This window comes from Notamacropus eugenii, chromosome 4 (assembly GCF_028372415.1).
Source record: "Notamacropus eugenii isolate mMacEug1 chromosome 4, mMacEug1.pri_v2, whole genome shotgun sequence".
Lineage (NCBI taxonomy): Eukaryota > Metazoa > Chordata > Mammalia > Diprotodontia > Macropodidae > Notamacropus > Notamacropus eugenii.
Window position 1 is genome coordinate 356,839,421 of NC_092875.1, and position 25,920 is coordinate 356,865,340.

The window sequence follows — 25,920 nt, forward strand, 5'->3', positions numbered from 1 at the left end:
ATATTTCCCTTGGCAGCCTAAATGTAAACATAAAAAAAAAATATGAATCTTCCCATAAACTTCAAAATCTCACTTTTTACAGCCTGATCATTGGAATAGATGAAATATTATCATTACTTATTTGGGCCAAATCCCAATTCTCCAAATAACTGCCATGAGGCAGTGGGAAAGTTGCATATTTTGAGAAAATAGCTATCATATGTCAGTAATAGTGGATATTTAACTGCTATGCTATAAGGAGGGCCAAAAGAAATTTTAAAAAGTTAGGCAAACATCATTGGGATTTGATCTCTGTAGATCATTGTTTACCCATTTGGTGATTATGAGACACTGATTTTTCAGGCCCTGAGTGCTATCACACACAGAAAATTCTCCCAAAATCAGACCTTGGTCTATAAAAGTTACTCTTCTGTGCTTTTGAGTAGTTGCCAAAATGATGTGCTATACCTATCACAAAACAGAAGGAATTGGGAAGATGATTTGATGTTCTATTCATGTAGAAAAAAATATGATTTTGCAATGCTTACAAAGTCAACTACATTTTTACAAGATGACGTTTGAAATATTTGGTATTATATGCCTGAATTGAATGATGACAGGAAAAATGTATTGATAAGTACCAGGCAGCATGGCATAATGGGAAAAGTCATGGGCTAGAAGATTCAATAGACCAGGATTAAAGTCCTGGTTTTGTTAATATCAGTGTTACGTTGACCTCATTACTTACCCTGCATGGCCTCCATTTCCTCAACAAGTAGACTGAAAAATTTGTAGGTTAATTTCTAGTTTTGAGATTTTGAATATTCTGTGGTTTTAGGCAACCCTCTACTCAGTGAAGAGTAACTTGCAGAGAGTGAGCAGAGGTAAGTTCCTCTCTGGGTGCTTCCTTCATTGATAAGCTCACAGTCCAATTTATAAAATAATAATGCAACTTAATGTAGTAACTACCATCCAAGTAATTCCTGTAATACCTGTAAAAGCCAGCCTCAGACACTTCTATCTGTGGGACCCTGGGCAAATCACTTTATCTCTGTTTCCCTCAGTTTCCTTACCTATAGAATGGAGATAACAGCTCCTACCTCCCAGGTCATCTACCTCCCAGAGCTGTTGTGAGGATTAAATGAGATATTTGTAAAGCCGAGTGGCTGCTTATTAAGTGCTACATAAGTGCTGGCTATCATTATTTTGATTTTAATTTTAATACACTAAGAAATGAGGTAGAGGAGGTAGGAAGTAGATTTCAGAGGTTCCCTTCTTGCCAGTTCAAAGTTCTGTCATTTCAATAAGAGATAGGTCTAACATGCCTCCTCTGTATGTAGCTGGCTGGCTGCTGATAACATTTAAATAATAAAGTCAGCAATGTAGCTAGGCAGGTGGGATATAATATTCTTTTCCCCCTGAGTTTAGTGTTTATGCTTCACTTTTTCTTCCTCCCATTCAATTACAAGAGAAATATAAAGAATTTGGGTATTGAAACACTGAGGTCCCTTGATCCAAAGACAACTTGGCAACTGGTTGGAAGGGTACTTTCAACTAATACCATTGAATATTAAACAGGGAGTTGCAAGGAATTTATAATGCAAAGTGAGAGAGATTTTTTTACAGAGATTCTGAATTTAGCAAGCTAGAAGTGGAGGTTTAAAAAAATTATCTGGCACTGTTTGGTATTCTAATGAGGTTGCCACCTGGGATGAGAAACCTCCTATATGAAGAGGAACCACGTGGGAGTATTTAACCAGCAGACTGAAGGGGGTAAACGTACATATGGCAAACTTTTAAGTTTAATCTTCATTATTAACATTTTCTCCATCACTGCCTAAAGACTTGAAGACAATTTGTAGCATTTGTTGATTTCCAGGGTGAAAATACTCCCACTGAAAATTTCACATCTATCTTTCATGAGCTGGTACATGCTGTTTGTGGCACACCCCTGAGAACTAATCATTTCATCCAGGTCTCTGGGAATGAACACACTTTCCTTAGAGGAAGAGAAACTGATAACAGATTTTCCCCAGTCTGATGACTGAGTAATAGAACTTTCTCTTTTTAAAATAGCTGAGGGGTGGGGGTGGGGGAGGGGGAGACAAGATGGTGGAGTAAAAGCAGGGAATTGCTACAACTCTCTCCCTAAATCCAGCCACTAAAGAAAAGTAAGAGGGAAGGGATTAAGTGGGTGGTGGTGGGGTGATAAGGGGTGGGGAGGTAATTAGAAGTAAACACTTTTGAGGAGGGAGAAGGTCAAAACAGGGAATAGAATAAATGGAGGGCAGGATAGGATGGAGGGAAATATAGTTAGTTTTTCACAGCATGACAGTTATAGAAGTGTTTTGCATGACTACACATGTATAATCTATATTGAATTGTTTACTTTCTCAATGTAGGTGGGTGGGGAAGGTGGAAGGGAGAGAAGTTGGAACTGGAAGTTTTAATGATGAATGTTAAAATTTGCTTTTACATGCAACTGGGAAATAAGATATACAGACAATGGGGTGTAAACATCTATCTTGTTCTACAAGAAAATAGAGAGGAAGGGCTTAAGTGAAGGCAGAGGTGTGATACAAGGGAGGGCAGATTGGGGGAAGAGGTAATCAGACTGTATGCTGTCTTGGAGGAGAGAGATGGGAGAAAATTTGGAACTCAAAATCTTGTGAAAGTGAATGTGAAAACTCAAAATAAATTAATTAATAAAAATTAAAAGCAATAAGATAGCTGTGATTTAATCCTTTGGGATTTAAATTTAAATAGAGAAGGCAGAGAGCACTCTCATTCTCTTGGGGAAGAGATAACAACTCATTTGAGAAGTTCAACTGAATCCAGAATTTGGAACTCAAGGGAAACTACTTGATCTCATTTCCATGGGAGAAGATCCTAGAAATGATTGACAACTATAAGATCCTCCATTAGACTGCAAGCTCCATAAGAGCAGGAAATACTTTTTACTTTTTTTGTACCTCCAGCATCTAGCACAATACGTGGCACATAGTGGATGCTTAATAGATATTTATTGCTTGATGGCCTGGAGTGCTATTAAACAATGGCTGTATGAGATCAATGGTGAATAGCCTTTGATAGGGAGTGCATGTCATATTCCTATACCTGGAAGAGATTACATACTTTACCGAAACTACATATGATGACCCATCCAGTAGAGACGACAATTCTAGAAGGACTGTGTCCCATGAAAGACCAGTGGAAAGCAAGCTGAACAGGAGAAAAATGACAATATCCCCAGAAGACATTAATGTCCCTGTGATGCTGGAGGCACAAGTTTCCTCTCCACATATGAGTCTTGGTCACATGTGCTTCATAACTATGTGACCTTGTACATGTATGCAAGTGAGGTTACACATGTTCCCTATGCATGGGTCATGGTTGTGTGTTTTCTAAATATACCTCTATACCATTTCCTACATGTGATCTTCCACATATGGGCCCAGTCTACATGTGTTCTCTATGTACGTTCTTCTCAACATGTTTGCTCATTCTTCTCAATGATATATATATGTATATATATATATATATATATATATATATATATATATATAAATATATATATATATATATATGTGGGTGTGTTTCTGTTTATAGGGGAATTATTTTATCTTTACTTTTATTATTATATCATTCATTGAATTTCTTCATTTTTAAACCAATTATGTCTTCTGACTAAATAAAGTGAACATATTTGTTAAGACTTGAACTACAGTTTTGAGTGGGTATGGATAGAAAAGGTACATTAAATCTTGGAGATCTTTGTATTCAGGGTCCTTTGTATGAATTGGTGGAGAACCCCTTAGGTGATATATGCAAAATCGAGATGATGTCAATCTCATTCAATCATAATAAATGATAAATTTATTTTCCCATTTTTAGAAAACAATGTTTAATAACTAAAAAATCAGCTTATAAAACCTATGTCAGTTAAACCATAAATGAGTTAACTCTAGTCTAACACCATTTTTAATCCTTACTTTGACTGCATCTGATCAATGGGCCTGTTTCAGTGCTATAGGCTGTAGGCATACCGTAGGTCTACAGCTGCAAAAGTACAACAAATTACTTTCAATTCAAAAAGCATTTGTTAAGACCCTATTGTGTGAAAGACATTTAAAAAATCTTTACCAGCAACACTGAAAAATTCCACAAGATGGAATTATTAATTTATGATTATCGATGTTTTTTATTATTTTAGGAAATAAGATGTAGTGCTTTTAACTTCTTTGAATAAAAATATTTCTCCCCACCCCCACTGGAAATAAAAAAAATTTTTTTTGTTAATTTAAAATGTTTCCAAATTTTATTTAGGCTGTTTTAACCACCTAAATGTAATCTCTGCTTATTCTTTTCAAAAATTGGCTTCCCCAAACAAAGTAAAAAGAACAATATTAATAACTGAATAAAACATTTGCCTCCTAAAGTTGTGGCAAACAATGAAGTTACATTTTCACATCTCTAACCACAGTTGCTTATTCATTTCTGATGGAGATATTATATATTTTTACAAAACTAAATGATACATTTTAAAGGAATTTTCTGTATTTCTCTAGAATCTCTTGGGATAAAATTTCAGTAACCATTTTGGGTGTGGCGTTTCCTCTCGATTTCCTGTAACTTCATTTTATAATTTTGTGTTCAAAAAGAGATTATATTCACATGTCCTACTTGGAATATTATGTAAGCGGTAATTTTAGTCAGAAAAGTATTCATTCCTTTCAATAGTTATAAATAGACATTTCCAAACTTTTCAAATAGCAGATGATTGAAAGTTAGAAGACTTGCTTCCTAATTCCTAATTCACTAACTAGCTGCAAACACCTTGGGTAAGGCTTTTTATCCCAGACCACATAATTTCTAAAGTCCCTTCTATCCTTTTTGATTCTGTGACTTGTGATTCTATATCTGGCTTCAAATGGTAGCTTTCATCCTATCTGTGATCTCCATGAATTCACCTAACTTCTCTTGGCCTTGGTTTTCCGACCTGTAAAATGAGAGGACTGAACTAAATGACTTTTGAGGTCCCTTCCAGCTGTAAATGCATGATCCTAACATCTTTATATAATATTAAAAAAGTTATTGGTCCCAAAGTCCAGTGGTTACTGCATCCATTTCCTCTCTATAAGGGGACCCCCTGCTCTGGAGCCAGGTATGTGGTTCAGCAAAGCTTAGAACTGAGCAACCTAGCTTTTAATGAGTGGGGTGAAGATTTCTTTTTTCACACTTTTGGGGTTACTATACCTACATACCATCACCCAACCAGGAACACATTATTTAATGGTTAGAGGTTTGATTCATGTCTAGGTCTCCTCAAAGCCAGAGTCCAGAAGATGCAATTAAAAAGTACCTAATGTGTAACATGAATCAGGTGTGGGTCAGTTTATACGTACCCATGAAAGAAATGCTAAATATAACAGTGCCCTGATGCACATTGACAGAACAACTTAAACACCTCAGTAACTTAGAAGCTATTGATAGCTTGGGTTTTTTCTCTCTAAAAACTACCTGTTCATATCCTTTGTCCATTTCTCAATTGGGAAATATCTCCTATTATTATAAATTTGAATCAGTTCCTTATATATCTTGGAAATAACTTTAGCTATGAAACTTATTGTAAAGATTCCTCCCTCCCACCCCCAGTTAGTGGTTTCTTTTAAAAATTTTATCTGCTTTGGTTTTGCTTATCCAAAACCTTGTAACTTTATGTAATGAAACTTTTCCATCTTATTGTCTTTATCTCTTATTTGTTCATAAAGTGTTCTTCTACCTATAGATCTGAAAAACAACTTCTTCATTTACTCCTCTAATTAGTTTATGTGGTAACCATTAATGCTATCCATATAGTTATCCATTTTGAGCGTATCTTTGCATATGATATAAAATATTGCTCTATAACCAGTTTCTGAAAATGAATTTTCAGTTTTCCTAGTTTTCTTTTCAGATATGTTTCTATATATATATATATATATATACACACACACATATATTTGTATATACAAATATATGCATATGTATGATATTTAAGACTTCATGTATGACTCTCTTGGTGTCCTACTTGTGTGTTTATATACACACATTTAAGTACTCATTTGGAGGGTTTGTTAAGTTCAGAATTTTAGAAATTAAAATAAAAAATGGCTACTTAGGCTCTTGGACTTAGTTTGAATCTTTTGCTAATGTCATTTTCCCAGAGGTCCAATATGTGGCTTGTATTACTAACCATATACTTACTCTAAACATCACTGAGCCCCCAGCTTGCTCCAGTGTTCTCTCCTTGTTGTCTGACCTTTATGGTCTAACTGGACACTTGATACCCGGCTTCCTCAACCCTCTTCTACTATTATCTTGACCTTTGCTCTGACTCCCAGAAGCTAGTTGAATAGCAAGGTCAGAGTCAGGTGTTCATCACATCTGGGTCAGATGTTCACCACAGAAGTCACTCATAATTCATATGCCCCCCTTTCCTTTAAAAATATCTTTCTTATTATGATTAGTGTTCAATTATTTCAGTTGTGTCTGACTCATCTTGACTACATTTGGAGTTTTCTTGGCAAAGATACTGGAGTGGTTTGCCACTTCCTTCTGTAGCTCATTTTATAGATGAGGAAACTGAGGCAAACAAGGGATTAAGTGCCTTGCCCAAGGTCACACAGCTAGTAAGTGGGTAAGGCCAGATTTGAACTCAGGAAGATGATTTTTTCTGACTTTAGATGCAGTGCACTTTCCACTGCACCATCTAGCTCATTATGAACTTAATGAACAAGACAATTCTAATATACAAAGAAAAATAAAAGGGAATTGTATATGAAACTGTGAACATCTTTAAAAATACACTTATAATTTAAGAAATTAAAAAAAAATCTTATAAATTTGTGACCCCTACCTGCAAGGAGGTTGCATTCTACTGCATATAGGGCTATAATTTAGGGGCTTCTTTTACATATATATGAATTAGTCATTCTGCCAGTAATTATATCAAAATAGGTCATCAGGGAATCAAACTTTGATGGTAAACCATGATGAAGTTTTCTTTAAATTGCCCCATTTCCTTTTGGTTGTTGTTAGTTAATCTACACTTTGAACAGGTAGGGTAACTAATATGTGAATAAGCAGGAAATGTCACTCCAGAATGAAAACGTTTTTCTCACCTCTGTCACCAGTTATGCAGTTAATGTCCAAATATTGATTTTTGGAAATATGACTGGTTGGGAGAAAAAGTCCACCAGAAATTCTTATTTTTTTCTTCCATAAAAATAATATATTTTGTTTCCAACACAAGGCTTGTTTTAGGAAGATTTATAGGAAAAGAAATTCTATTTTTAGTGTTTTCTCTAGTGACATTATGCTGAACATCACTCAGAACTTTATTTTATAACCAGTATCATAATTGTTTCAGTCTGTGATGTTTCTGGTTACTCTTTGTAGGCAGAGTTTTCAATGAACAGGGCCAGTGCCAAATATATCTATTATATGGATATTTTCAAAGTGATTCATCAGGACATTAGACAGTTTTTCAACTTCTTATAGATACATTTCAATGTCCAAGCACTTTATCATAGCTCAATTAAATCTGTTCTACCTCTTTTCCTGCATATAGCTCATGGCATCCAGGCTAAGAGTTGAAACTAAGTCAATATCCTGTTATATTAAAGGTCGTCCCACTATCATAACATTAAACTGTCTTAAGAGCCTCATAGATGTGAGAGACACTGGAAAAGATACAAAGTTTATGTAAGCTATAGTACGTGTCTATGTCTCCACATAGCTTACAGTCTAGTTGGGCCCACAGTCTGGATTTAAATTTCTTGGTCTTCCTGAAATATTGTAAAGCTACATTCTTGTTGTAACAAAAATTATATTGATATTTAAAAATACAGTAGTAAATTTCCAGTTTTACCTCATACCTTATCATTGAATGTGCCCCTCAGGGGTATGCTGGAGCCAGCTCATGTTGGCTCATGAGAGATGACTTTAATTTTCACTACCCCATTTTCTTTATCAAGTTTTATCGCCTGTTCTCTAAGACCAAGATTATTCTTGTAATTCACCTAAGTTCACCAGCCTTTATTTTAAGAAATAAGAGTAATTTCATTCTTCCCTAACAAATTCTACTTTCAAAGACCATAAAGTCCTATGCACACTAATGAGACTTTTTTAAGTTCCTTGGGGATAGAAGTGTCCATTGTAACTTACTCCACTAGTTAAGTGCCAGGTGCTTATGGAAATACAGTACAGATACTGCATGAAATGGTCTCCAAGTGGAACAATGACTATTCATTTTAAAAGAACCAAACTACAGAAAATAATGAATATCTTGAAGGTGATCAAATCTCTCTCATCCTCTCCCTCTCTCTTCCAAATAAACTAGCAAAAATATCAATATCTCAGGTTCTAATCAAATGGAAATTACACATTAAATATTGGGAGTCAGATCTTTCTACTTTCACATGAAAAAAAGATTTCAGTGAATAGACATGGATGGAGACTAAGTGTGTAAAGCCTTTGAGTTCACGCTCATTTCTAGGTCCATCTACCTGGTTTTAGACTTTCAGAGGAAATTTTGAAAATTTTCTTGAATATTCAACTCAGGGCACTATTTATCAATCAATCTCTAACAGGAAATTCTTTATTATTTTCCTTGATATTTCTCATGAATAGTGAAAATACTCTAATTTTGCTACCACTGAAAGTCTAGAAAGTAAGAAGCAGTTCATATTTTGCCCATCTTGCCTTACCAACCAGAATACATAATTCTGTCTGCTTTCCAGACTATTCATGCTTCATCTCTTAGACACATTCCAGGAAGGGAAGTTGGTAATCATCTCAAATTTAAGGCCATTTACTGAGCTTCTGAGACCATTAGGTAGGATGGATAGCTAATCTTTGTGGCTAATGCATACAATGTGTTGAATCTCAGTTAACATTTGAAAGTATTAGAACTGCTAGACGACATGATAGGTTTCTTGTTTTACAAGCTCAGGACTTCAAAGGTAGTACATCATTGATATACTTGATAGTATATCAAGGTCATCTTCCTTGCCTCCTACATACCTCTTTTTAATAAGCTATCAAAGCAGGTGCATACTTGCAAGATAGTTTTGTGAAAGTAAAACTTCAATATAGGTGATGAGAAATAAAACATGATCCCTAAAATAGACTGTATATTTCTGCTGTTCTATGACCAGCTCCTCTAATTATAGAAAAGCCCACTCTCAGGAAGTTGACTAGAGGGTGATAATTTGTTTTTTTGCCTTAGTGACCAATCAAAATATTGCAGAATCAAAGAATTGCAGTGATAGGAGGGACATTTAAGGTTATTCAATCCATTACTCAAATTTCAAAATCCATCTATAATATCTCTGACAAGGGGTCATCTAGGCTCGGCTTAAATACCTTCACAGATCACTATCCCTCAAGAGAGTCCATTCCATTTTGGATCAGCACTAATTATTGGGCCATTTTCAGTCTATTGATCTGGCATATGCCTCCCCATGAATTCCTACTCCTCTTCCTTTTGGGGGTAGAATGAAATGAATCGAACCATCTTCTGTGGTCTCACTGTAGCAATGTGCCAAATCATTCACCCAAAACCAAAAGAAAGGAACAAAATAAGTGAACAAATTTCACTACAAAACATGCCCATGTTGGGTTTTGGTTGTCACAAGTAAGGAACGGCTGTTTGACTAGATCTAGAAGAGGACCTATTGGAATCATAGGTTATGATCTAAGTGATGGAGACTGGGAAGAATCAAAAAGATTAAGCAACATCTTTAAGCCCAGATTCTGGAAAAGCAACATATTTCCTTTTGTCACCAATCAGTACCACAACCATTATTGCCAAGGAATCCATGTAGGCTGGGAGAGGTGATTGAATGCATGGTATTATAGCAGTATTTTTTGATATATATTTAAATTTAAATGCTAGATGGATCTGCTCCCATTCTCACCAAATATTTGTGTTTTTTCCTCTGAAGGGACTCTTTTATGAATGTTTAGAATTGTTCTCTAAATGAATTGTTTGCTAAAGAAATTTCATTTACAAAATTCCTCTTCAGGGGTCTTTTGGTGTTTAGAAAAAATTGATTTACAACTTAGCTCTCTTCCACAATGATCATATCTAGAATCTACCTCACTTATCTAAGGTTCTCTGACTTTCAACTTAATACTCCAAATGCCAACTGAATTTCCATTTCTAGGGAAGTGAAAATTTTATCTTATGCAAACTTCTATAAAACAGAGGTATCTTGTCCCTCCTCTTGCCTTAGATGATAAGTTGAAAAGCACGTAGCAATTGCATCATGAAATGGGTTGGGAATTTGAGGCATTAAAACTCTGCAGGTGAAACTTTTGGTGATTGGACCCATCATGCCATTTTCTATTATGAGAGTACAGATGATACAAAAATACAGATATGTGTGTTAAATAAAGACTGGGGCTAAGAAGGCAATTGACTTTTGCTAGCTTTTACATACTCTAATTCTCTCTCTTGATGGTCTTTATCACAGGCCTATCACCATTATCGGACCAGAATATCATGGTGGTAGCAATTGACACCTTCAGAAAAATAATTCACTTTCTTCTCTGTGATAAAATCTATGCCCTTTCTCTTTCATGAAGGCAGCTAGAATATTCTTCTAAGAAAATAATCCTTTACGTGGGGGTCTATAAACATGCATATGTATACATATATATACATATATTTGTATATATGTGTGTGTGTAGATAGATGTATAATTATTTTTCAATATAATTGCTTTCCTTTGTGATTTTAAGTATATTATTTTGTGCATTTAAAAACAGTATTCTGAGAAGTGGTCCATAGGCTTCACTAAACTGCCAAAGGGGTCCGTAACTCAAGCACAAAACAAAAGCACAAAACAAAAGCACAAAAGAACTCATGCTTGGGGTCTTCCAGATTCAGAGAGTTTCCTTGAACCTCTCTTAGACCAAGCATTACAGTTCAAATATTTCTGTACTATTCTGTTCTCTGTACTCCAAATCCAGCATTTTCCACCCTCAATCTGACTTGAAATAGAACCACTATTGCTCCTCCTCTTTCTACCAGGTGTATTGGAATTTAATAGGCCGCATTGTGGAGTTCTGACATAATCACCAACAACACAATCTTCTTGCTAACTTCAGATTTGATTCCTGCTTATTTTCAGCTCCCAGTAATCAGATTAATCATGGTGGCCAATAATTATTTGGAAAAATTAGAGGCTGACCTGGCAGCCACCCCTAAAGTCTGCCAATGTAGCATAAAAGTGCTTAGCTAATCACCACTGAAAGCTGGAGCAGCCAAAGCAGAACTACCAGAACACTTTGAAAACCATATGTATAGGAGACTGTTCTACTAAGTCCTTCAAAATTTATTCAACTGTCCTATCAGGCTTTTGTCCATGATCCACATGGACAGTTAATAGGTAGATATTTATATGTGACTGGAGTTTAGGAGAGAGACTAGGACTAAATGTATAAATTTGACATCCATCTGTATGGAGGTGATTATTGAACCCATGAGAGCTGCCATCACCAAAGGATAACATACAGGAGAACAGAATACTGCCCAGGAATAAGCCATGTAGACATCTAGGATGCTGGTAGATAGGACATCAGTTGGTTTACCTGTGATTAGTGTGGGACAGCATTATCAAAAGGAGGTGTGTTTGTACCATAATATTCCTTGTCTCCCTCCAATAATCTAGCAACCAGTCTTAAAATAACTAGGTTTTTTTGTTTGTTTTTTAAGGAATTAGCATTAAACTTCATTTTTTTAAGTCAGATGTGTGTGTGTGTGTGTGTGTGTGTGTGTGTGTGTGTGTGTGTGTGTGTGTGTGTGTGTGTGTGTAGTCAAAAAACCTCAAAAGATTTTGGGACAAAACAATGTGAACCACACTGGATACCTTCTAAGTGAAGCAGAGAAATATATTATCTGTGCGTCAAATTTAGATTCTATAAGCTGCAACTGCATTTATTTAATTCTGTGTTCTCTGAAGCAGTTAACTAACTCTTGGTCTACAGTGGAGGTTAATGATAATGACACCAAACTTCAGTGTGTACTGGAATTTCTAAACTGAACTTGTGATCCATAAGTGAAAGTTTCCACATCTCATTAGCAATCTCCTAATCACATCTTGTCTCATAAAAACAGATGGTCATGACAGCAGAGTGGGTTTGTATCATGGTTCACTGGGATGACTTCTTTACTTTACATGCTGAGAATTTGCCAGTCACTGTCCTTCATTCTTAATATCTTGGATTTTAGGGAAAATCTGGATATAGTTTTGGTTTAGAGATTTTTTTCTTCCATTTATAAACAGTTTCCCTTAGAAGAAGAAGCCTGCTTTAATGCTAGAATGATTCAAAAGTTAAGACAATGCTTTCCTGCTTGTGATGTGAAGGGAATGCCCTATAAATAAGAATTATTTCAGGGGGAAAAATCAATAAAACCTTGAAATTACTGGAACAAAATTTACATGTTCACTTTAACACTCAGCATCACCGTTTATTAGAAAATAAAACAAAAAGTTGCTTTATTTGTGTTCTTATTGCCCAATTAGGAAAAGGTCTTTGATATAACCTTTAGCCCCAGTGGTATTGTAACTTGTGCTAGATATCCATTGAGCTTCGCGGTTTGGGCCTTCAGCTGGACATGCATATTTGATGTTAGATGCCTTGGAAGGGGGACTTCCTTTGTTGTAGACTCAGTAAAGCAGGATTTCCCATGAGAATTGCTGTTTGTTGAAGCCCTAAATGATTTTGAAAAAATGTCTAATGTCATTAAATGCTAAAAAGGCATGAGGTGGCCATGGGAAGAAAATAGCTCTCTCTCAAAAAAAGTTTCCACTTTGATGATCTCCCTAAGCTTATAAATTATAATTAATGTTCTAACTATATTGTGGCTTAAATTAGTTTTATACTATGATTGTGACAAAACTGTACAGATGCAGGAAAAATGTCTGAAGGTACAATGTTCAATGTGCAATAAAGGCAACAGTAAAAAATAGTTTTCCAGAACTATAAGTATTTTCCTAATCAGAGCAAAATTCTATTATAACACCTTGAGTGTTCTACTGAACTGTCCTAGCAATATGATAATTAAATTTGATAACATTTTTGCCTTTAATAGCTGTTGCTTATTGTTCCCAAACAATTAGTATTTTAGCTGAAACTTTCTTATACTTGGTTGGAGGCCAGAAATGAATTTTGTCTGTAAAGTTTCGTAAAAAGCAATATAATTACATTACAAAAATCCAATTTCATTTTAAAAATCTAAAAAGTAATTGTAAAATGTGCAAATCACCAACATTTTAAACCAGTATTTTTCAGCAAGCATAACAGTTACCTTCAACTTCTTAAATGTAGAAGGCAAATGTTTGCAGGTTCAAAGATTTAAATTGTACATGGGTAAGTGAATGCAAATACCCTTAACTAAATCAATCATAAAGAGAGGCAGGGGAAAAGTTGAAGAATAAGAGAACACACAATGAACTTAAATCCCTTCTTGGCCCTAGGAGCTCAGTATATTCTTCGTCTCTATAACAAAAATTTTTTGGATGACACATATCTAGCAATTATTACAAATTTAAAGCAGTTGGCTGCTGAAGTCTAAATCATGATAAAGCACAAGTGTGACATGAAGTGACTAAATTGTGGGAGTCTCAGGATACAGAAATGGCAAAAACAGGCCACAGAAGTGTAAAGTTACACTTAGGAGGGCAAATTGCACAGAACTATGATTTATATTTATGATTTATCATTATGATTTATAGAATTTCACAGCTGACAGCGTTCTCAGAGGCCATTTAGTCTGATATATAAACTGGAATCCCCCTTTCAAAACCTTCAATATGTGATTCCCCTTGAAAACCTCCCATATCATAACAACCCATTCCACTTCTTTATAGCACTAAAGGTTGATTATATTTTTTTTACTGTTGAGTTAGAATTTGACACCCTTGCACCTTTAACCATTGTTTTATCCATTGCTTTTTAAAAACAATTTTGGCACAAAATAACATAGCAACAAGAAAACACTAGTCTTTCCACATAACAACCCTTCAAATACCTGAAAGATTTCATATTTATCCCTACACTTTCTCTTTTTTATGTTAAACCATCTCTAGTTCCTTCAACAAATATTTGTTCTTTGTCATGTTCTCTAGTTACTTTCTCAGGGGTGTAGGGTGTGTTTAGGGAGGACCAGTACCTTTGCTGTGATGACTGCGGAGCCCTTTTCAGGGCTCTTTCCAACTTTGGTGTCCACCTGTTCCACCTCTCACCTGTGTCTCCAAAAATCTGCAACATGCACAGCGGCTACACCCTGGTAAACTGTTTTGGCAGATGGGCCAAACCAGGTTGAGGGTAACCAAGGTTCTCCAACCCATTGGTGAGTTAGGGGGGTGTCTACCTCAAGCATGTGAAGACTTCCTCTGGTGGAATAGGTGAATAAGAACAATTTTTTCCAATGGCCATGAAGGCAGAAAAGGTAAGTCATGTGGAGTGCTTAGACCTTGGTTAGACATTGAAAATGCCAAGATCATCCACTGCATCCTGAGCCATCAGCAGCTGTCTTGACTCCGTCCTGCCACTGAACTATGATGACTCTGGAGGAGAGAATGAGGCTGATGACTTCGTGAAACTCTGCCTCACTTAAATCCAATTTACCCACAAATCAAAAGACATCACCCATACCATTTCACTATTATGCCTCAAAGTCCTGTGGCAACAGGCAAGTGATGAAGCAACAGGTGTGGATACACTGGGAGCTATAATCATAACCCTGCACACAGGTGGCCCAGGCCATAGGGCTGTTTCTCACTGGAAGCAGCAATAGGACTTGGCAGCCCCCTGGGTGTTTGAGCAGCCTTTTAAGGATCGCAATGCTTGCCTACTGGTGTGAGGAAGGGGGCTAGAAAAGGTGCCCTAAACATTGTCTGCTTACCCAACTCTGGCCTGATTACCATGGCAGGTGGGGAATCCCACTACATGGTTGAAACACAAAAAAATGTACAAAATGTATGAAAACAAAGATATTTCCACTCACCATTGGCACATAGAATGCATGCATTCTAACAGACAACACAAAATCCAGTAGACCCGAAAGAACTGCTCTTGTTGCAAGAGAACTCAACAGGTATCACATCCAAATAGCAGCCCTGAGTGAAACAAGGTTGGCAAATGAAGGTCAGCTTACTGAAGTTGGAGCTGGATACACCTTTTTCTGTAATGGGCACAGTGATGGGGAGCGCCATAAAGCTGGCATGGGTTTTGCAGTCAAAGCCAGTCTAATCAGCAAGCTGGTATTCCTGCCAAAAGGAGTGAATGACAGGTTCATGACAATGTGACTGCCACTCACAGAAAAAACACCATGCCACCATCATCATTGCCTATGCTCCCACTATGACAAAACCTGATGAAGTAAAAACAAAAATTTATGAAAACCTACAGATCCTTATCATCAATGTGCCAAAAGAGGACAAGCTTATAATTCTGGGTGACTTTAATGCTAGAACAGGCTCAGACTACCAAACTTGACAGAGTCCTAGGGAGGAATGGAGCTGGAAACAGCAACAGCTTTGGTCATTTACTGCTGAAGACTTGTACATCCCATGATCTTCCCATTACCAACACTGTCTTCCGTTTGCCTAAATGCAATAAAACTTCATGGATGCACCCTTGCAGCAAACATTGGCATCTAATAGACTATGTTATTGTAAGGAGAATAGACAGACAAGATGTGAGAGTGACATAGGCAATGTGTGGTGCAGAGTGCTGGACTGATCATAGACATCCTTTCCAAGCTGAATATTCACATTCATCAAAAGTGCTGCTTTCAAGGCAAAATGACTACCAAAAGAATTAATGTAAACCAATTAGAGTTCTTCTCTGAACATGAACAGTTTGTTGCTAACTTGGAGGGAAAGTTGAGCCAACACACAGTTGGCAACAGTGGAGCAGAAATGGAGTGGGCAGCTTTCAGAGATTTGATGTACAGCACTGCATTTGCTCACCTGAGTCAGAACACTCATAAACACCAAGACTGGTTTGATGAAAATGATGTGGAAATTCAGAAGCTGCTAAATGAAAAACGAGAACTCCACAGGATTTACCAGCAGGATAGTTCATCCACCTCTAAGAAGGCAGCATTTAATTCCATCAAAAGCAAAGTACAAGTAAAGCATAGAGAGATGCAGGATTCTTGTCTCAGTAAGATGACTGATAAAATTCAGTTTTATGTTGATAGTCACAATCCAAAGTGCTTTTATGATTCCTTGAAAGCTCTTTATGGACAAGAAACCTATGATGCATCACAACTACTCAGTGCTGATGGAGCCATGTTGATTAGTGATAAGGACATGATCCTAAAGAGATGGGCTGAACACTTTCATAGTATTCTCAGCAGACTATCATCAATCAATGCTGAGGTCATTGACAGTTCACTTCAGGTTGAAGTCAATCCCTCTTTAGTTGAACTTTCAACTGAAAAGGAGGTTTTGAGATCCATTAGACTCCTTTCATGTGGCAAAGTACCTGGTGATGATTCTATTCCAGCTGAGATTTACAAGGTAGGGGGACCATTGCTCATACAAAAGCTGACTGAAATTTTCCAGGTTATATGGCAAGAGGAAGTTATCCCCTAGGAGTTCAAGGATGCCTCCACTGTCCATTTCTATAAAGGTAAAGGGAATAGATTGTCCTGTGACAATTACAGGGGGATCTCTCTCTTTGTCATTGCTGGCAAAATTCTTGCTAGAGTCCTCCTTACTAGGCTAATCCTTCACCTGGAAGATGGTCATATACCCAAGAGCCAGTGTGGCTTCAGAAAGGCCCAAGGAACAGTCAATATGGTATTTGCTGCCAGACTACCTCAGGAGAAATGCCAGTAGCAGAACAGAGATCTGTACACAATATTTGTAGATCTGACCAAGGCCTTTGACACTGTTAGTCATGAGGGCTTATGGAAAATTATGTCAAAATTTGATTGCCCGGAGAAGTTCATCGATGTTCTATGTCAGTCTCATGATAGCATGCTTGCCTGGGTTCTGGATAATGGACAATGCTCTTGTGACTTCCCAGTAACCAATTGAGTGAAACAGGGTATGTGCTTGCTCCCATGCTTTTTAGCATGATGTTTTCAGCCATATTGACAAATGCTTTCAATGAGGATGAACACAGCATCAAGGTCAATTACCATACTGATGGTAAGTTCTTTAAATTGAAAAGACTACAAGACAAGACCAAAGTGGAGGGAGTGTTGGTGCATGATTTTCTGTTTGCAGATGACTGGGTACTCACTGCAGCCTCTGAAGCTGAGATTCAACAAAGTATTGATCAATTCTTTGCTGCCTGTCCTAATTTTGGCCTAATAATTAACACTAAGAAAACACAGGTGCTCCATCAGTCACTACCATGCCATCCATACATGGAATCATCAGTTATAACAAATGGAGAAGTTTTGAATGCTGTGGATAAGTTCACTTACCTTGGTAGTGTACTTTCCAGGGATGTACACATTGACAATGAGGTTGATGCATGCATTGCCAGAGCTAGCTGAGTGTTTGGGAGGCTTCAAAGAAAAGTTTGAGAGAGAAAAAGGTATTAGGATGACTACCAAACTGAAGGTATACAGAGCCCTTGTGCTGACCTCATTTTTCTATGCTTGTGAAACATGGACCGTCTACCAGTGCCATGCTAGGAAACTGAATGATTTCCATTTGAACTGTCTTAGGAAGATGCTGAGGATCACCTGACAGGATAAGGCACTAGACACTGAAGTCCTTGCTCCAGCTTAACAGCCAAATATTCAAACTATGCTTCAGAGAGCATGATTCCAGCGGGCTGGCTGTGTTGTTCAAATGCAAAATGTACATGCCAAAAAGACTATTTTATGGAGAACTTGCATGGGGCAGGAGATCACATGGTGGCCAAAAGAAGCTATACAAGGACACTCTTAAAGTCCCTCTCAAGAACTTTGGATTACACTATATAACATGGGAGATTGCTACACTGGCACAGTATTGCTCAGCATGGCATGCCCACATCAGGAAGAGCTCTGTGCTCTTTGAGCAAAGCAGAATTGAGACAGCACAAAGTAAATGCAGGATGATCAAATTTGGGATATCCACCTCAAAAATTCACACGGGCTATCTGTGCCCAACCTGTGTGGTAGAGCATTCCAAGTTCGTATTGGTCTGATCAGACATGGTCAGACACACTGAAATTTCATTTTATCATGGTGATGTCATTTTGGTCCTCTTTGAAGATGAAGGACAACAACCAACCAACCAGTTCCTTTCTCATCCAGAATATGTGTGTATATAAATATGCATATTTCTATTTCTATCTCTATCCACATCTCTCTCTCTCTCTCTCTCTCTCTCTCTCTCTCTCTCTGTGTATACACATATAAATGTTTATATACACATATTAACGTATCTATTGATGCATTATATATTGATACAAGGGACCTATCTATTGATAGATCCCTTGACATCTTGGTTCCTAATTTTCTTATTCTGAAAAATGGAGGTAGTTGTTACTAAAGTAGGTTTCCCTGAATTCTTTCCATTAGATTTTTTTGTTGGTTTTTGTTTTGTTTAGTTTTTGTAATGGGGGTCTGATGAATGTTAAGAAAGCATAAGTAGCATTTTTAAAGAGAATGTAGTTCTCTCACTTATGTCTTAACTGTGTCTATTTTTGCCTTGTTGAGATAAAAATGAACACTTCTATGTTTTTTTTTTCTTTTGAACTTGCTGATCCATAATAAATTTTACTCAAACCTTTCAACTTTACAAATCTATGTTTTAAATCTTTCTTATAAATAATAAATGATTGATTTTTAGTGATCTGGTCCATTCTGCTACCCTCTTTGCTTTGAAAGGTGAGTTCACTCAATCTACATTATTGATTATATTTCTTCTCTTTTGCTCATCTTCCCTCTTTGTGAAAGGAAGGGGGAGAAAGGTAATATAATGACCATTACACTGTTATTATTTATCTGAAGTTGGAAGAGACTCATCATATTTCTTCCCCACCAAATGCCCAGTCCAGACTTAGATAATTAAGTGGGTCTCTCTCCTTCTCCCTCTCCCCCTCCTCTCTTTTTCCTCCTCATCCCCATCACCAGTATGTACCTAGTAGTTGAATTGCTGGATCAGAAACATTTTAATCACTTTTCTTGTATAATTCTCAATTACAATTCAAAATGATTTGGTCACTTTACAATTCCACCGTTAACTTGCCTATCTTTCCATAGTCTTCCACCCCCGACATGAACCTTTTTTTTCTTTTATTGCCAATTTTCATGGTGTGAGTTGCTTTAATTGATATTTTTTTCACTATTAGTGAATTATAACATGTTTTATATAGTTTTTCATAATTATCATTTTGAAAATCTTTCATCTCTTTTAAATATTGAGAATGGATTTTCATGTGACATTAAACCAATGAGTCTTAATTTCTTTCCACTCACCCTGTTTTTTAGATTAGCCTTGTTTGCCTATTAGCTCACTTGTTCTTCCAAATTTTCTCTATTATGTATTATTATGACATTGAATTTTGGATGTTTTTTTCCTCTATTCTGTTTTTCAGGGTGTCCAGTAATTTGGTTTTTCCTGCCCAGTTTCTATTCAAAGCCCTTCTCTCAAGCTTTACTTCACAATCTCCAATTTAACTCTTTATCTCTTCAATTATCGCTTCATTCATTTCTTTAAGTAGTTCATCCATTCACAGCCAGACTCCTTGGAACTAATTCATTATTTTTTTCTATTCTACTTTTAATTATGGCTAAGTTATTCAATTCTTTTAGAGTTTTCTCCAGGCCTTCTCTTAACCCAGAATGTTTCTTCATTGTACAGTATTAAGGAGTTCTTTATTGAGTATTTTTTAAATCTCCTGACTAAGGATGACTGGTAAATTTTAACCTGCCCCTCAACTTGTTATTTTTCCTGAATTTCTCTTGAATCTGTCGTTGCTGGCATTGTTGTCCCACTAATGTCTGAGCACAGGGGCAGAGATGAAAGTAAAGTGCTGCTAGGGGCCAAGTAGAGTTATTTAACCTTAGCCTGGAATGGAGTAGCCAGAAAGCCTGGCCAATGGTAGTTTCTCTCCTCTTCTCTTCTGAACTGATTAGGGAGGGGGGACTAAGTTGAACAATCATGGCCTCTGTTCTTTCTCTTTGACTTTGGCTACAAACAGCTGGTTTGAAGCAAGTGATACAGGCCACCTACCTTTCCCTTTGGCTTTGGCTTTGATTGCATTCAGTGTGAGTGAGGAGATAGATGCTAATTTTTCCTTATCTTCTGTATTTAGTCTGATACCAAAGACACATTTATTTACAGGATCAGTATTCATTTCCCTATGCTTGTCTCTCTATTTTTCTGCTTCCATTCTAATTCAATGCCCCATTACCCAATGTCCCCACTTCCAAATACTTCTCCTCTACTAACTCCTATATACTAGTGTAAATTTAAAGTGACTAAAACATTGTACATCTCTTGTTGTTCTGCTGTTCAAAAACTTGTAATGGCTCCCTGCTACCTCACAAACAAAACAAAATCAAGATCTTTCACAAACTGAATTTTATCAGTCCTCATCCTTCAGTTTTTTTGTAATATGTGAATTTATTGATCCCCATCTCCTCCTGGATATTCTCCCCTTTCCGAGTTTTCATCATACTTCTCCCTCTTGGTTTCCTTCCTTCCTCTGTCTGACCTTTTTGGTTTCATTTGCTGCACTTCAAGTGAAACAGCAAATAAACAGAGAGATGTAAGATAAATGACAAAGTGGGGATGAGAGAGAGAGTAATCTGCTAGAAAAGATTGTAGAATGATTTGCTTTGATAAGGAGAAGGGCCACTTTACTACATGGGATGGAGTTCAAGAGAGAATGGTAGAAGGCATGTGGATCACAAGAGATGAAGAGGAAGGGAGAAGGTGGAACTCTCTATGAATGTTCTCACATTTCTCAGTGAAATGTCATGCAAGGTTCTTGACTGAGATTGTGTGGGGAGGGTAGTTATGGGAGTTTTGAGGAAGGATGAAAAGGTTTGGAAGAGTCATTGTGATATGTAGGATAGTGAGTTAATTATGGAGGTACAAAATGACTGCCTTTTTACCATGAGAACACAGTTAAGGTTGTATAATATGAGGCTATGTGACATAAATCTGTAATGACCCCAGTCATGCAGTTTGATGATTTTCTCCACTTTTGGTTAGTGGTACATGTGTATGAGAGAAGGCAGGGAATGATGGGAGTGATCCAAGGCTGAGATTTAGCAGGGCAAAACAGGTGATATGATAAACATACAAAAATGGGGCAGTTAAGTAGCATAGCAGATAAAATGCTTGGCCTTGAGTCAGGAAGACGAATTTTCATGAGTGCAAATCTGGTTTCAGATGCTTACTAGCTGTGTGATGCTGGGCAAGTCACTTAACCCTGTGTACCTCAGCTTTCTCATCTGCAAAATGAGCTGGAGAAGGAAATGGAAAATCACTCTAGTAGCTTTACCAAGAAAACCCCAAATGAGGTCACAAAGAGTTGGACATGATTGAAAAATGACTGAACAACAAGAGATTTAAAATGATCCATCAAGAAGTCAAGTTGAGGAAGAGAAGAGAGCATGGCTACTCTAAGGATAATGGCATGGGAAAGAACTGAGGGGTCATAGGGTTAGAGTTATTTGTCTTTGCAATGTTGTTATTGTCCAAATTGTTCTATTTCTGCTCAATCTGCTTTAGTTCATATATCTCCCTTAATTGCCCTCTAATGCCCTTTTATAATTTTGTACAATAAAACAGTTTCCATTACTTTCATGTGTCCTCCCTTTTCATCTCTGTGCATAAGTTTCTATGGCTTCCTTTAAGCCTCAACTAAGATGCCAAGTATAGGAAACCCTTCCCAACCCCTATTAATTCTAGTGCCTTCCTTCTGTTAATTATTTACCATTCATCCTGCAAATGACTTGTTTGTACATATTTGCTGTCTCTGCAAGTATATTTGTCAACTCTTGGAGGGCAGAGACTGTCTTTTGCCTCTTTTTGTATTCTTGGTGTTTAGCACAGTGCTGGGTACATTTACTGTTGTTGTTTAGTCACTTCTGTCATGTTCAACTCTTTGTGATCCCACATGGGGTTTCCATAGCAAAGATACTGGAGGGATTTGTCATTTCCTTCCCCATCTCATTTTGCAGATGAGAAAACTGAGGAAAAGTGTGTCCAGCGTTACACACCTAGTATGCTGTGGCACCCTAGGAATGAATGTGTTTATTGATAGATGATAATTTGTGCAGCTCTTTCCCAATTGATAGATATCATTTACAGTACTTTGCAATTATAAAAAGAGCTGCTATTAATATTTTTCTATATAAAGGTCCTTTCCTATTTTTAAAAATCTCTTTTATCTACTTTTTAAAAATCTTTTTATCTTTTTGAGATAGAGACCAAGTGCTGGTACTGTTGAGCTAAAGGGTATGTACTGCTTGGTTGTTTTTTGAGCCTAGTTTCAATTTGCTTTACAGAATGACTTTTCTAATTCATAGCTCCACTAACAGTAAGACTATTAATAGTTTGGAATTTTTCTCAAGTCCCCATTTTTCAGTAAAGGAGACAGAGGGTCACAGACTCAGAGCTGTGAAATGACTTGCATGAGGTCACCTTCTAAGTTAGTGAAATAACTAAGTCTTCAGGTTACTAGTCCAATGTTCCTTCTAAGAAAGGATTTTGCCAAGTGTCTACTCCCTTGAATAATCATAGCTAGCGCACACACTTTACATGGGTTGTCTCATTTGATCTTCACAACCCTGGGAAGTAGGTGCTATATTGTCCACATTTTATAGATGAATAAAGTGAGGCAGACAAAAGTTAAATGACTTACCTAGAGTCACATAACTAGTAAATGTCTGAGGTAGGATTCAGCCAGTAAGTGTCTGAGTCTTCCTGACTCCTTTCCCCATCCCATCCACCCAAGTGAAAGTAGTGTTTTACTTACCTCAGATCACCTGCTACTCAACATGACTTCCTGACTCATGGACACCAGGATGATGCTGGTTTGCACTAGCAATTGGTGTAGGGATTTTTCAACATCTTGACTGTAGCCTCAGTTGCTAACAACTTAACCCTTGGCCTCCCATTAGGTTTTGGCTAGACTCTGCTACCTTCCCTTCTTCCTGCAAGAAATTCGCTGTCATCAAAAGTGACATTTAGTTTTCTACATAATTTTGAAGATGAGTTTTTCCAAAAACACATTTTTCTCACAAAAAGGATTTTCTCAATTGATTCGGCGAATAATGTTGTTTTTCCTCTTTGTCTTCTAGGAAAAAGCTGAATGTGAACTCTCAATGTGGAAGGGCTGGAAATACATATTTGGTGAAGAAAATAACAAAAACCATCTAGAACCCATTATAATGCAAGTCATGTAAATTAGCATTAATGTGAATATTGTATGTTTGTCTTCAGTGTGAACTTGCAACAGTGATATATGGACAGATCACTTGATGACTAATCATGGTTATGTTCTATCTCCCTTGTTACCCTCTTCTACCCCATTTCTACATATGGTTCACATTAGACTAAGCTACACCTTAATGCCTGTCTATTGGGAAGCATACATTCAATGTATATATTCATTTATAGAAACCATCAAAAAGAAATTTGATCAGGTATGAATTTAAAATAAAAAAAATTAAGAGGGCTTTTTATTTTTTCTTCATTTCCCCAGAGTTGTTTTGGGTCTATTTGTGTTTTTGTGGTCTCTGATTTGGCTTCTGTATATTTAAAAATCATATGAGTTCTAGGCAAAATAAAACCTTCATCATGATTTAATATCCCTGCTAATGCATTACTTCATTTTAATCTACTGAATATCCGCTGCAATTGTGTAATGCAATTATACTATGGAGTTTGGATTGTAGGATCCTATTACCATTCGACCCCAAGAGGCTGTCTTGCAAATAACAAGACTGTGTATTACTGACATAGCAAATATATTTTTCTTCCCAGAACCGTGTAATACATAATTTAAATTTATTATCAGAGAAACAAATCCAGTGTCAACTCTATAAAAATTAATTGGGTTCAGGATCAGTTTCATCTTAAGCAACAAGACATCAAATCCCCACCCAAGTATATTTCAATTTTCTTATTCTGTATCACACATACGAGAAGACCTGTATTTTCACCACAGAATCATTTGTGTGGATTAGGGAGTTGAATATTATTCCTTATCTTGTCAGGATAGATAGGTTTTGAAAATAGCATCTCAGTGGAAACCACCAGGCAGCTCTTTTGTTATATACTTTTTCATTATCAGAAGACTTTAAACCTCATCAGACACAATAAGGGAGAGATCAGTTCAGTTAAACAGGGAGTTCCCTGAACCACATGGAATTTCAAAGGGCATGTAGAAGAAACTGGAGAAGTGCAAAGGAATATCATAGCCCTGAAGTGTCAGAAAGAGTAAAACGGAATGTAAACTGAGATTTGAGAACAATTTTAAAGATGATGAAGAGGGTTTTGTTTTAAGCTACTTTGGGGGTGAAGAAGGCCAAGGAATGACTAGGATGCTTGATATGTATGGGAAGATAAAGTAGACAAATGAAAAAAGGCAGAATGTTAAAACATGTCTTTTGCTTTACCAATGAGACAAATCTTTACCTTTATAAGCCTAAAAAAAATGGTCTCCATTATGAGTAAGAAGATAGAAAGAAAGCATCTCACTGTCCTCGAGAAGTTTAAACAATCTGACTCAGAGGAATTGCTTTACAAGATCTGAAAAAAATTGATAATTGTGATCTTTGAGAAATAAGGATAAATGGGATAGACAATACTGTTGAAGTCAGGATTTTCTGAGAAGGGGTTTGGGTATAGAACTTTTCCCTTTTCTTTTCTTTTCTTTTCCCTTTTCTAATCAGTATCATTGGATATTTTTGGTAGTGAGATTTAGGATGCTTGGGGGGCTGAATCCCACAAGATATAATTATGGGGAAGGGGGAGAAATATGTTATAAGAACTGGAAAGAATACAGATGTTAAGAGAAATTTCTAGCTCAATATAAACACAGAAAGTATATCACAAATGTCACTTCTATAAACAGAAATGTTAAAGGTACAGAACACACACTTTCATGGAAAAGGGAGTAGAAAAAGGTTACAATTCTTGTCTAGACCCACACAGTACTACCACATGTCCACCAGAGAAGAGATGAAAAGAACAGAGCTGATGCTTATTCCCCAAGTCAACAGAGAGAAAGAATGAAGAGAGGCAGACAAATGAAGTAGTGAAGGACAGAAAGAGAGAGGGGAATAGGGAAAGGGTGTGGAAGGGGGAGGCGGTAAGGAGGGAGGAAGTGAAGGAGGGAGGGCAGGAAAAGAGAGAGAGAGAGAGAGAGAGAGAGAGAGAGAGAGAGACTGATGAGAGGGAGGAAAGGAAAGGGAGAATCAGTTTTAAGAATATCATTAATTTTGAAGCCCTCCCTGGAATTTCTTGATCATTAAGATAATACTGAATAATTATTCTAACCAAAGCTTTCTCTGCAACACTCTCTGACTTGGTGTCAACATTTTGTATCATACATTCCAAAGTCTACACCAGAATTGAGTGCCAGTGAAGGCATTGGCCCTCTCAAAAGACAAGTTGGTTTTGAATCAAAGATCCAGAACATTTTTGCAACCCAACTTTTCATATAGTAGAGCTGGCTATAAGTTCATATAAGTCTTCCCTGGTGTTTCAAAAACCAAACCCTTCATCATTTATTATAACACATAGTATTCCATCTCTTTTATATGTTACAAAATGTTCAGCTGTTCCCTAATTGATGGACATCCCTTCAGTTTCCAATTTTTTTGCCACCACGGCAAGAGCTGATATATTTATATCTATAACTATATCTTTACATATTTGTTCTCTCCCTTTTTCTTCAATCTCTTTG

At 36.8% G+C, this 25,920-nt stretch overlaps 1 long non-coding RNA gene across 5 annotated transcripts in view; it reads left to right on the forward strand.

Moving 5' to 3' along the window:
- The window catches only part of LOC140501602 (uncharacterized), a 283,831-nt gene extending 260,146 nt beyond the window's left edge, over positions 1-23,685 (forward strand). For all 5 annotated transcript variants that reach the window (XR_011966260.1, XR_011966261.1, XR_011966259.1 and 2 more), the window contains one exon: positions 23,309-23,685. This is a non-coding gene — a long non-coding RNA (uncharacterized lncRNA). The remainder of the gene's footprint in view (positions 1-23,308) is intronic.
- Positions 23,686-25,920: the final 2,235 nt, after the last annotated feature.